The following is a 12,191-nucleotide window of genomic DNA, read 5'->3' on the forward strand; positions in this document are numbered from 1 at the left end:
TGATGTCACACATGCTCTGCCGAAGGATTTAAGACTCACTCAAGGGCTTCTGTTTTTCTTTGATAATGCCTTCACGAAACAGAAACCTGATAGATTTTTTTCCAAATTCCAAACTTCTGCCCTGCCTAAGCATGTTCTTTCCTCTTCCTTTAATTCCAAGCTATTCTGCATGATGAGTTGGGAAGTGCCTGTGAACACCTATTTTTGCAGTGAAACAGCAATGCACTATTTTTCTTTTGTCACACACTTCAGCTTTAACCCCTGCACCTCTCTTCAGTTATAATGGCTAAACAATAAGCAGAAACACACTCTTCTGGCTCCAGACATATGACAAAACAGATGTTCCTCCCAGTCAGATGCAGTATCAAGGCTGTAAATTACAGGCTTTATTATGTGTTGTGTTTGATAGCACTTATAAGGCAAGTCCTGCACAATGCCCTCCCACCTATGAGTGTGGAGATACCAACATGCAGGAGAACCACTGCTGTCCTGTGTGCAGCACTGGATTTGGAATTGCCACATGGAGGAATAGTTTCTACTCTGCTATTCCATGGAAAAGAGCAACCCAAAATTAATTGATGCATGACAAAGGAAATACAGGCAGAGCAATTTAGTATAGGGCTCTTGGGCCAAGGAGACACCTTTTCTGCTCCAGGATTTTCAGAGAATGGCAGAAACTATTTTTTCCAGAGTACATGAAATCAAAAGGGAAAATAGTCCACTCCCACTTATAACTTAGAACATTCAAGTTACTGTACCTGGATGGCATTGCTCAAGCTTTGAGCCTGAAGGCACATACTGCTCAATTCTGTTAAGATTATAGGGAGTTCAAAGAATTCTTCATCACATTTTAAAATTGTAAGTTGGTTAGCTAAATTGAAATTCTTAGACAGTGAGGGCTTTTTTCAAGGTACCTCCAAGGTGTATGATTGATTTTTGCTTGACATCTAAAACCGTCTGACAAAATATTTGGTAACTGGTGGTATTTCTGGGAAGAGAATAGTTACTAACTCCAGTTCAACTGTTTAATTAATATTGGCAGCCAGAAAGTTTTAAGACCACAAGATACAGTAAATTCATATCTCATCTAGAATATTATTGCTATAGAAGAGCTGTCTTTCCATAACATCACTTTAGCTCTCTGAAAGATAGACTCTTCAAGCTGAGGAAACCTTTATTAAGCCGTGTATCAGCCTCTCACCATTCTCCCTATTTGTGGGATGATGTTGTCCTAAAACAGAGGGAAGGGTAGACCAGAGAAGGAAGAAAGATGGCCCGAAAATTTTAGGAAGAAATCAGAGACCTTGTCTTCAGCTGTGATACCATTGTAAGGAAACATGGATAGAAAGAAAAAATGCAGAAAAGGAGAAGCAACATCATTACACAGCTTAACCAACACTATAAATGTTAAAGGAACAGGAAAAAAAATCTTACATAGTATATGCATAAACAGTAGAAGACTTCTCCCACTCTGCTCCCATGCTTTTATGAAGAGAATAAGCATAATTTGAAATCATTGCACTACAACCAAAAAAGGGTACATTCTCCCAAACAACTATTTATATAGTCTTATGTATATTCAGAAGCTGAGAAAATCGAAGAAAATACTCATTAAACAATAAAACTTCCTTTTTATGACTTTTATCATCAACATTAGCAGCTTTACTGAACTACTTATTCAGGAAAAATAGGGAGTAATAAAAAGCCACAATTCATCCCACTTAAAGGAAAAAAAAATAGAATACATTGTTCATTTAAGAAATAATGACAAAGCAATAGGGAGGTAATTTTCTCCACCCACTAAAAATTTTAGATTAGGAAGAATAAGTCTTGCCAAATACCTAAACCTGATTCTAATCAGAAATAGGGTTTAACTGTTTGCATGCATTTGCAGATCTATCCAAACCCTCAAGTACAGCAATGGCCAGACTGCAAGCCATTTCCTCACGGCTCCATCAGGCAGCAGTCTGCCATACGTTGCCAATAGCAGGTTTATTAGGGCTGTACTGGTACTGAGGGAGTTTATGATTATGAATATTTTACTGTAACCATAACTAAGGCTGCATTTTACAGAAGTGCTACAAGCTGAGCTGCTTTATAAGAATTGGAACTCCCAGCTGCTGTCTCCTCACTGGAGTAATACGCACTTTAGCTTGCTCACTGAAGTGCTACATTACAAGGACAGAGAGATGCATGCCATTGAGCAGCAATATCATCACAGACAGGAGATAATCAGTTAAGAGCAGATTTTACAAAGAGCTTCTTGTTGCAAATGAGTGGGTGGTCTTGGTAAACCAACACACATCCAAACCACACACGAAATGTCATTCTTCTGCCTCTATGAGAAGAATTGATCTTACCACAAGTGGGCACCTGGGTATAAGCACAGAGCAGTTACGCTGTTAAATCGTATTATTTTTATGACATGGCTCCCCAACATGGCAAGCAACGGCAATTGATGCGGTACCAAAACAGATGGTTGTTTCAAACACCTCGCCAACTGTTTGTATGCACTGAGTATCACCAGTACTTCTGACAGTTTGCCTCCTTTTTCAATTTTAACAGTGCTGCTTTACTTAAGCAACACTCGGGAAGAAGCCTGGCTTTGCTTTAGACAGAGCATTAATTTTCCCTTGTTAAGGGATAACTTCTCACAGCACACACGTGGGGTGTCAACCTCCCCCTCACACACCTGTGGTGAAGATAGATGTTAGCTGTGGATTCTGGTTCTCTCCAACCTCTATCTGAGTATATACACACAGTAGTCATAAAATGTGATGACAGGGCCATTTAAAATACAAATACAGTTCAGACATAAATAATGCCTTCCTTGTAAGAAGGGGAAGACGGACTGAAAGATTAGTATTCAGGGTTTGCAGAACTGTTTCCAGTGAAATGGGCAGGAGATGGAACAAGTTAAAAATGAAATACTCAAGATATAAAACAATCACTTTACTTCAAGGTTTATTTGTTAACATTCCACAGCTGTGGCTACAGGAACAGAGCTGTGGCTGAGAATCTAAGGTAGCTAGCTTTGTTTTTATTAGCACAAGGCAACAACAGATATTGATTTGGCTGACTGTACAAGCAACCATTTCCCATCCCCAGCACAACTAATTATCTTACACAGCTACATGACGCCAAGACATGCTCTTTAATGACCAGAATACCAAGAAAGACAGGAATCTAAGTGTCTGCTCTTCAATCCAGAAGATATAAATTGTAGGCACTCAGAACTCACTATTCTTTAAGTAGATGGAAGACCCAAGGTTTCCTAAGGACCTGATTTTTCATTCTTCCCTCTAAACAATGCCAAATGGACTAATGTTCTTCCTCCTAATGCAACAAAGAATATTTTTATAAGAAACCCATGGGCGCTCTTACAAAAGTAAGAGTCAGCACACCCAAACACATTCAGACTTCTCTTTTGGCCAGGGCAGAACACAGTCTGTAACAGACATAATACAGGTGAAGGATTATCATAGAATAGAATCATGGAATCACTGAGCTTATCAAGTCCAACCATGTCCATAAGCACCACATGTACAGGTGTAAATGCCTCAGGAATGGTGACTCAACCACTTCCCTGGACAGCCTGTTCTGATGCTTGAAAAGGCTTTCCATGAGGATTTTTTTCCTAGAATTCAACTAAATATCTCCTGATGAAACTTGAGGCCATTTTCTCTTCTCCTATCGCTTGTTACCTGGGAGAAGAGACCAACCTCCACCTCACTGCAGCCTCCTTTCAGGTATTTATAGAGAGTAACAAGGTTCCCCCAAGCTTCCTTTTCTCCAGGCTAAACACCCCCAGCTTTCTCAGCCACTCCTCATCAGACTTGTGCTCCAGACCCTTCCCCAGCTCTGTTGCCCTTCTCTGGACACGCTCCAGCCCCTCAATGTCTTTCTTGCAGTGAGGGACACAGAACTGAGCACAGCATTTGAGGTGCAGTCCTACCACTGCAGAGTATGTAAATTTCTAGGTATGGTATTTTCTACCAGTTATGATGTTTCATAACATTTTTAATGATTTTTTTTTCCTTTCTACAATAAAATTTTTAAAATTCTACCTCTTGGTCCTCAGTTTTAAAGATGAAATCTGAGTTGCTTAAAGGCTAAATGCTTCCTTGGAACATTGAAGTCAATGGCAAGAATATAGCGCAATGATTGTGAGAACAGTCACTTATCCTGACAAAGGAATGTTGCACAGAAGGCAACAGGGGAAAAAAGAGAAAAAGCAGAAGATGAGGGAAGAGGGGATAAAAATGGAAAAAAAAAAAAAAAAAAAGTGAAAATGAAGCACTGCATATTAAGGATGACAGAGGTTCATACTAAAAAAATAAAAGAAGAAACAAAGGCTAAATGCTTCCTTGGAACATTGAAGTCAATGGCAAGAATATAGCGCAATGATTGTGAGAACAGTCACTTATCCTGACAAAGGAATGTTGNAAGTGAAAATGAAGCACTGCATATTAAGGATGACAGAGGTTCATACTCTTCTCTTCCAATTTAAATTTTTCTACTCCCTTAATATTTCTTGTGCCAAATCACTCCTCTTTAGAAATTATGCTTTCAGAAACTCAGATGTGACATTACAAGTTTGCCTCCGGTCTAATTTTCGCTTAAAACAGAAGATAGTGCATGCAGACATCTCCTCTGTCACCTTTCCTGATGCATAGCAGAGCTGTCTTCTAGCAGAGGGCATGAAGAATTTCATACACAATGTCACAAAACTTCAGAGCAGTAAAAAAGTAAAATGCAAGCATTTTTTTTTTCCCCTCTGGACCTCCTTGAAGTGCCAGGCCTAAAATATTTTGTGCCTGCACTCTGCCATGCAATTATCACTATTATTCTGCTCATCTATTATTTGATGGGGTAGATGACACTCAACCTGCTACCTCTGGTGCAACAGGTCAAGAAAAGAGAGGATGAGGAGGTGTGCTACAAAATTGCCTGGAATAGACCTTTAACTGTGGAAGGATGGGAAATGGAAATAAAATAAGTGCTATGCTAGACACTGAAACTCAGTACATTCCTGTACATAGGAATGTATTCTAGCACTTTACAGCATAATGGCATAAAGAGACTATGTTTTAAATCCAGGCAGTTATTTTTCCTCTTTTATTTGTTAAGTCTTGTAATGAAGAAAAACCCAATTACAACACTTCATTTTGATTTAAAAAATTTATTTTCAGCTCTAGTTTCTGCTGGTGCATAGGAAATTCCAGTGAGTCACAGAAGTAATACAACAACCATTAGCAGCCTTAAAAAAATAAAAATTTGAACAATGCTAGTTTATTCCCCATTTGTCCCTGGTTCAGCACAAACTGCTTTCTGCCTCACCTTTCTAATAGAAATTTTTAAATTTCTTCCTGCTGTGTTAAGAAATCACAATCAAAATGGTGTATAAAATCCTCTGATGTGCCATTACGCTGCTCAGACTTGTACCAAATCAAAGCACTGTGTATGTAGCACAGTTATACATTTGCATGGCAAGTACTCCCACGGGAAATAATATAAACTACAAAATTTATCCTTGGGGAGAGAAAAAAAGGAGGAACCACAGACTGCGAGCAGTGCTTATGTGTGTCACCAGTGCATCTTGCAAGGCACTTGCCAAATATAATCCTGAGCAAAACTGAATTCAGTGTGGAAACACTTATATTACAGCTCGGTGCGTGCCTCCCATCCTGCAGCATTTAAATACATTTGTTTTCTCGTTACTTATACATAACCCTGTGTGGTGCTGGACTCATCTCTGTGTTGGCTGGGGATGAATAAAGGCACAAAGTGACTCGGTAACCGGCATACAGGAAATTGGAGGATCTGCACACTGACTGGAGCCCAACATCTCTGACCCAGGGCGTGGCCACATGGCTTGCCATGATCAAAGCCAGGCAGATGTGGCTCACACTCTCACTCAGTTCTATGCTAGTCTCAGCTCTCCTGTCCACATCCAGTGAGAAGCAGGGGGGCTGCAAATGTCCATATATCCACCCACAAGGGGCACTGACATATGTAATTTCACATGATCTCTTTATTAGGAACAACAAACCAGGCAGCCTATAAAGAGTTGTTCATCTCGCTGCTAGTCACCAAAGAACCCCAAAAAACAGTTGCAGGAACAAGCATGGGAATATATTATCCCATCTTAAACATTATTTTATTCCTGGCTGATGACAAGCTGTCTTTTCTTTCAAAGGCACCCTTAAATCTCACTTTCGTTTTATCAGCCCCAAGAGCAAAATTAAAAAGTCAGTTTAAGCAGGAACACAGAAAGTTATAGGCACTGAACCAGCCAGTCACACTGACTGCTTTGACCCAGCATTATTTAAAGGTTCAAGGTGAATGTACCTAGCCCTTGCCATTGTCCAAGCTCTCCAGAAAATCCTCATGCACAAGAAGCCGGGTTGCGCTGAATTATGGAGCATTAAGGATTCACAAGTGATGAGATCTGACAGGATAGCTATCATCTCATGCCAACATCTCCCTGCAGGCAGACACACGTGTACCTGTGTGGGTTGAGCCCACTCAGCAGCACATTCCTGAGCAGCAGCAGAGTCCATGCAGCCCATGCACACCATTCTCTGTCATCTCGCAGGCTGGGCTGCCTTCAGTCCCTCTGCCAAAGCAGCAGCTCCCCACTCCCAGCTGGGACCGTCTCCAGCCATATTCTGCTGTTGACTGGCTCACTCCAGCTGAGCAGCCCCTCCCCTCCAGGGCCTCCTGACTGGCTTTTTAATGCTTCTTAGAGAAGAACCCACATGTGGAAGACAAATGCAACAGATAGTGGCTTCTGCCAGTTTTCATTTCATTTCTTGCTCTTTATCCCTGTCCTCAGCCTTTCTACGCTGTGATCCTCAGAGCTCCTGGGAAAAGGTCTTACAGTTCAACAGTTCAGTATCACTTGGAAAGTTGAATCACTTCAGAGGCAAGTTTTTAAGAACAATGCTGAACACTTTAGATGCTGGACACAGGTTTAACAAAACAATGTTTTCCTGATAAAATGCAAAAGAGAAGAAATATGAAGGAAAAGGATGTAGTTAATTCCTACAAATATAAAATATTCTACTACTAATTATGAGGGACAGATAACCAGTCTTTATCCAGGCTGCCTGCAATTCTTGTTTCCTAGAGTCAGAGACAAGGAAGAGATCTTGCTTTTGGAACTGACTCACCACATTTCTGTTGCCAAAGCAAAGCAAAGAGAGGAGAGTCCAAACCACGGCAGACCAAGAACCAGGTTTTCTCCCTTAGTTCTGCTAAAATTCTTCTGCATGAGATTATCTTCTCTTTGCAAGCCAGCTGCTCACTCTTACAATGAAAAGAGTAATGCTCTACCACACTGGGAGAGTCTAAAGATAGAAATATTATAAAATGTGAATTATTGTGAGAGAAGACATTGTAGACAGAAGAACATCTACCCCCTCACTGGTTGATAGAGAACCATACAGAATTCTGCTGAAAGGTCTGTGAGAGCCCACAGCAAACCTGATTACACAAATGCTTCATTGCAGTGTAACACATGAAAATTTCCATTTCAACAGTGTCATAAAGGATGGTGTTATATCCATTTTAATCAAAAGACAAAGGAACTATAAGGAAATATGAAGTTAAGGACAAGGAGTTATTGTTCTTAAACCTACAAGATCTTCAAAAGAAGAAAAAAAAATAGAGTAAACACTAAAATCTAAAATAAAGAATTACCAGTCTAGCTAATTTCAGTTAATTAATTAATTCTATGTGAAAAAAAAATTATAAGAGAAAATTAGGCATATGAGATTTTCTTAATCAATTCCATTTGAGTGCCAAGCCTAGTTGATAGGACAAGGATCGTGATGGAGGGAAATTTTTCATTGCAGAGGATTTTTGCACTTGAAAAACCAGGGGAAAAATTGAGGCTGCATACAGCTAGTGAAATATACTTCGACAAGAGACAGACTAAAGCTGATTGAAAAAAAAAAAAACCCAACAAAATAATGGTGATAGGTTTTTTAGGACAAGAATAAATATTAGCATCTTCCCAAACACTTTGAAGTCTTTAAATTTAATCTGAGTGTTTCAAGAAAACAGAAACTTTTTGAGATCTCTAACCAGTAGAAATTTGAGAAAGTGTTCCTTGAAATTGTCAAAATATTTATCTTTCATTTTCATCAAAAAATCAGAACATTTCAGCCTTCTCCAGGGCTGTCAATACTGCTGTCTAAATTACATTTACATTTAACTTTCCTTTGGGATCCCAGTCAACAGATATTTTTAAAATTTCTGTTCTGCACAACCCACTGAAAATACATTTATTTGATTCATACATCTAGCAGCCTCGAAGATCTGACAAATCAAAGATCAAAGATTCTTTCACACCTTTCTGCAAATTGAATTTTTCCAAGCCAGGTACATTGGTTGTCTTCTCACTTGTCAGAAGACACTGTGAAGATGCTAGAATGAACTCATGTGAACTTAGAGAAAAGATCATACGCAGACAAAGTACCACAAAAGCAAGGAAGTCCCTGCTTCTCACTGTCCAAGCATGCTGGAAATCACCATATTTCATGCTTAGACCCCCCAGAAGTAAAACCAAAGCTGAATGAAGGTCTGTTTCTCCACCACTGCCCACAGCAAGATGCAGAGAAGATTTAATATACAAAGACTTGCACAGCACATCTCTGCCCTGCACACAGTGGTGCACCAGAAGTATCTCCAAGGATTCCAGTTATTTTTCTGTGGCTCTAGGGGAACCAGCACTACACTGAACTGAACCAGAAGCTCTAAAACACTTTCTGCTTCCAGAGAAGAGAATGAAATGTGCCAAAATCCCATTCCCAGTGTTGGAGAGGAGCTCTCATCTTAAGAGAAACAATCTGTTCTCTCCACTTTCTTCCTCTTTTCTGTTCAAAGTCTTGAAAGGTTCAGTGAAGGTAAAAGTCATAAAAGGGCACAGACTTCTGAGCAGTGCCGTATCCAAGCGGGCTCAGGCTCCCAGATAATGCTGATAGTCCCAACCTACCAGTCTTGTCCTTAGAGACAACCATCAGTCTGTGTGATTGTGAGCACCAGCTCTGATCCAGAGCACATCCTTATCACACCAGACCCCCATGTGCAATTCATGATGAGGAGAGTGCTCCCAGTTGCCTGCCTGCCTGGCACTAACCTGCCTAACCCTCCCACCCTCATTTTGCTCAGTTAAGCACATAAAACTGCCAAAGCTACTATTTTGTTAAAATAACCTCTGACATGTCTACTTCTTACTTTCAAGCCTACCCTTTCAAGTACAAAATAGGCATTTATGCTTCTGTAGTTCCTTAAGCACTTACTGAGAAGGTTCTCTGCCCACAGTAATGCTGTAGGAAGACAACAAAAAGATGGTAGATTGCAAATGCATTACACAAATGTCTGGGCAATTTGATGTGATTTAAAGATGAGATAAGCAGGCAGCACAATCTTTCAGTCTCAGATGGTCTCAGTCTGAAGAGGACTAAAGGAATACACCTTTTGATTATCTCATCTATTACGAACAGTAAATCCCCATTAAAGCTCAGGACAGCGCACGACAGCACAAATGTGCTACATGAATGCATTACCTGAGTGAATTCAGGACACCATCTCCACAGCAATACTCGGCTATTCCTGCCTGTGGGATTTGCATCAGGCCACTTGTGTGGCAGAGCATGCTCATCCTCTGATTGCATGCTCAATGCACATCCCAAGCAGTATGTCATGGATAAATGTTAATGGATATATAACATGTTAAATCTCACACTTCTTTGCCCAAGCAAGGAGATACAGAGTACCAGACAGTCCTTTAGAAGTCACCATTTCAGCTGTTTCTAGGACAGGGCACACAGCCTAGGATTCAGCCTCCGCAGCTGTACATTTAGGAATGAACAATGTGCTTTGCTGAGAGAGATCTGCATTTTTAGTTACAAAAGCCCTGAACATGGCACAGTGGCAAGGCAAGCTACATTACAAATGCAAATTCAGAGACTGGAAAAGAAATCAATTTCAAGCAATGCTTGAAATATATGTAAACAAAGTTACTTAAGTGAAACTGGCCCAAAATTACAAGAAGGTATTTACCTTTTGGAAGCTCAAGGTAGAAATACTGTTTACAAACTACTTACAGAGTTCTGGCAAGGTAATTTCCCCCAGTGATTTTCTATGCATAGTGTGAGGGAGGCAGTTAAAGCTGATATAATATAATCTGAGCTACATTTAAACATCTGGTCCATCTGCTTTATATGCATTGATAGGCTCTAGTCTAGAGCAATCGATAGAGTGTTAAAATGTTATTGAATATAATTTTTAATAGCTGTTTTACTTATGTGTCCTTCTTGGCAGGCTTCAAAATCAGGATTGTAAGTAAATATGACTCTAAAACACTGTCGTATTATATAACATTATTTTAAATTAAGTATATTCCTAATGTAGATTTAGCTTCTGTAAAATTTGTAGTTGATTGATACTATTATGTCCCATAATTTTCCGAGTAATAATTTAGAGAAATAGACCAATATGTACATAGGATAGATAAATTTATACTTAGCATAGTCTGAAGGATGTTTCACTTCAAACACACCAACACCCATAACTCCTGAGTTAAATTCTCTTCTCCCACTGATTTACATGGGAGTTTTGCTAAATGAACAACACTTTTAATTTGGCTATGGTAGTTCTTCTGCTTAAGAATATTTCAGTTTTTGAAACTATACAGAAATTAAAAAAATATTAAATATTTACTTCAGATAGGGGGCCTGACTGGGTTTCCATGCTCCAGATAGAACTGAATACAAAACCTAAAGGTTTAGCCATTTAAAACATATCTAGCTATTGTCATCATCAACAAACAACCTACAAATAATTCCACAGATGGAAGGAAAGGTCAAACTAAAGACTGCAAAAGCTGTGCACATTTGATTGTTCCAACCTCCTTACTTTGAAAAGCATGAAGATTAAGATATTTCAGAAAACTACAAAAGGTAATATATTTCAGCTAGTTAGGCTTCTTAATACACGTGAAAGTGCTTTATAAGCGTGCCACAGGTCAGTGGAAGTAAATATCAACAACCATAAAAGCTCCAAATTAATTTATGAATAAATACTGATTCTGGAACTTAACTCTGATGTCATTTATCCTACACATGGAGGAGAAGCTATGGAAGAGCCAGCAATTTGTCCTTTGATGAGCCATAGGCATAGACTATGGTATTAAATAGTCTTTTCTTGTGGTCATTTTTCTTATGACCACTCACATGTTTTTTATGAACAAATAATTTTCCACTACTGTGCTGAGATATACACTAGTATTTATTTTAACATCCGAATTTTAATCCTGACATGTGGCAGAACACCTCTGGAGAGACAATAGAGATTCTAGATCACATTTTTAATGTGAACTGGAGCATTATACCTACAAGATTTAAGAAGCAAAACCACAGTTTTATGCACAACTCTAATTAGATTGGAACTGAGCAGAGCTGCTCAGCTGGGTTACCCAACAGCTGGTCCAAATCTCTCAGGGAGGAGCATATTTTTACAAAACATTTTATGAGGCCAGACACAGAGCTGTAGGAGTTTATAACTGAGGCAGAGAGGTAGATTAATAAATATCAATTTTGCTTTGGGAATCAGAAACGTAAGTGGTTTGCCCACCAAAGAAGTCTAGGCAATTTTTGGATTTATGATTATTTAAGCGTGTTATTTAGTGAATAAAATTTTGTAGTCTCATGTATATCTAGGCCAGCACTTCTGTCAACTACTCAAATGCTTGTATTTGGCAACAATCAGAAGTGAATATACCCATCCTCAGACAAAAAGATTTGAAGAAAATGAGGGTAAAACAGCTAGGCCAACAAGTAACAGCAATCTGTCTCCAAGACACATTTACAGACAGTCTGGCAAGATAACTAGGGCAACAGGAGTGGAAAGAGAGAGGCCAAAGCCTGGGGTGTGTCAGATGTGCAGTTGTGAGTCACTTTATTTTCTAAGTTACTGCACAAGATGGATGTCATGACCTCTCACACAGCATTGCTGAATAAAGAGTTAGCAGAACAAGGTGTCAGTCTGGAGAATAACTTGAATCATTTTAGCTCAAAAATATTAGAGTTTTCCAAGAGGCACACCTTTCTGTATTCTAGACACAAGAGTAATGCTTTGTAGTCTTTGAGAATATGCATAAACTGGGTTTTCCAATTTTAATA

At 39.2% G+C, this 12,191-nt stretch overlaps 1 protein-coding gene across 13 annotated transcripts in view; it reads right to left on the bottom strand.

Annotated features, from left to right (window-relative positions):
- Positions 1-12,191, bottom strand: part of DLG2 (discs large MAGUK scaffold protein 2) — a 986,158-nt gene that overhangs the window by 481,931 nt on the left and 492,036 nt on the right. The gene's annotated exons all lie outside the window — the stretch shown is intronic.

The sequence above is a fragment of the Parus major genome, chromosome 1 (assembly GCF_001522545.3).
Source record: "Parus major isolate Abel chromosome 1, Parus_major1.1, whole genome shotgun sequence".
Classification (NCBI taxonomy): Eukaryota; Metazoa; Chordata; class Aves; order Passeriformes; family Paridae; genus Parus; species Parus major.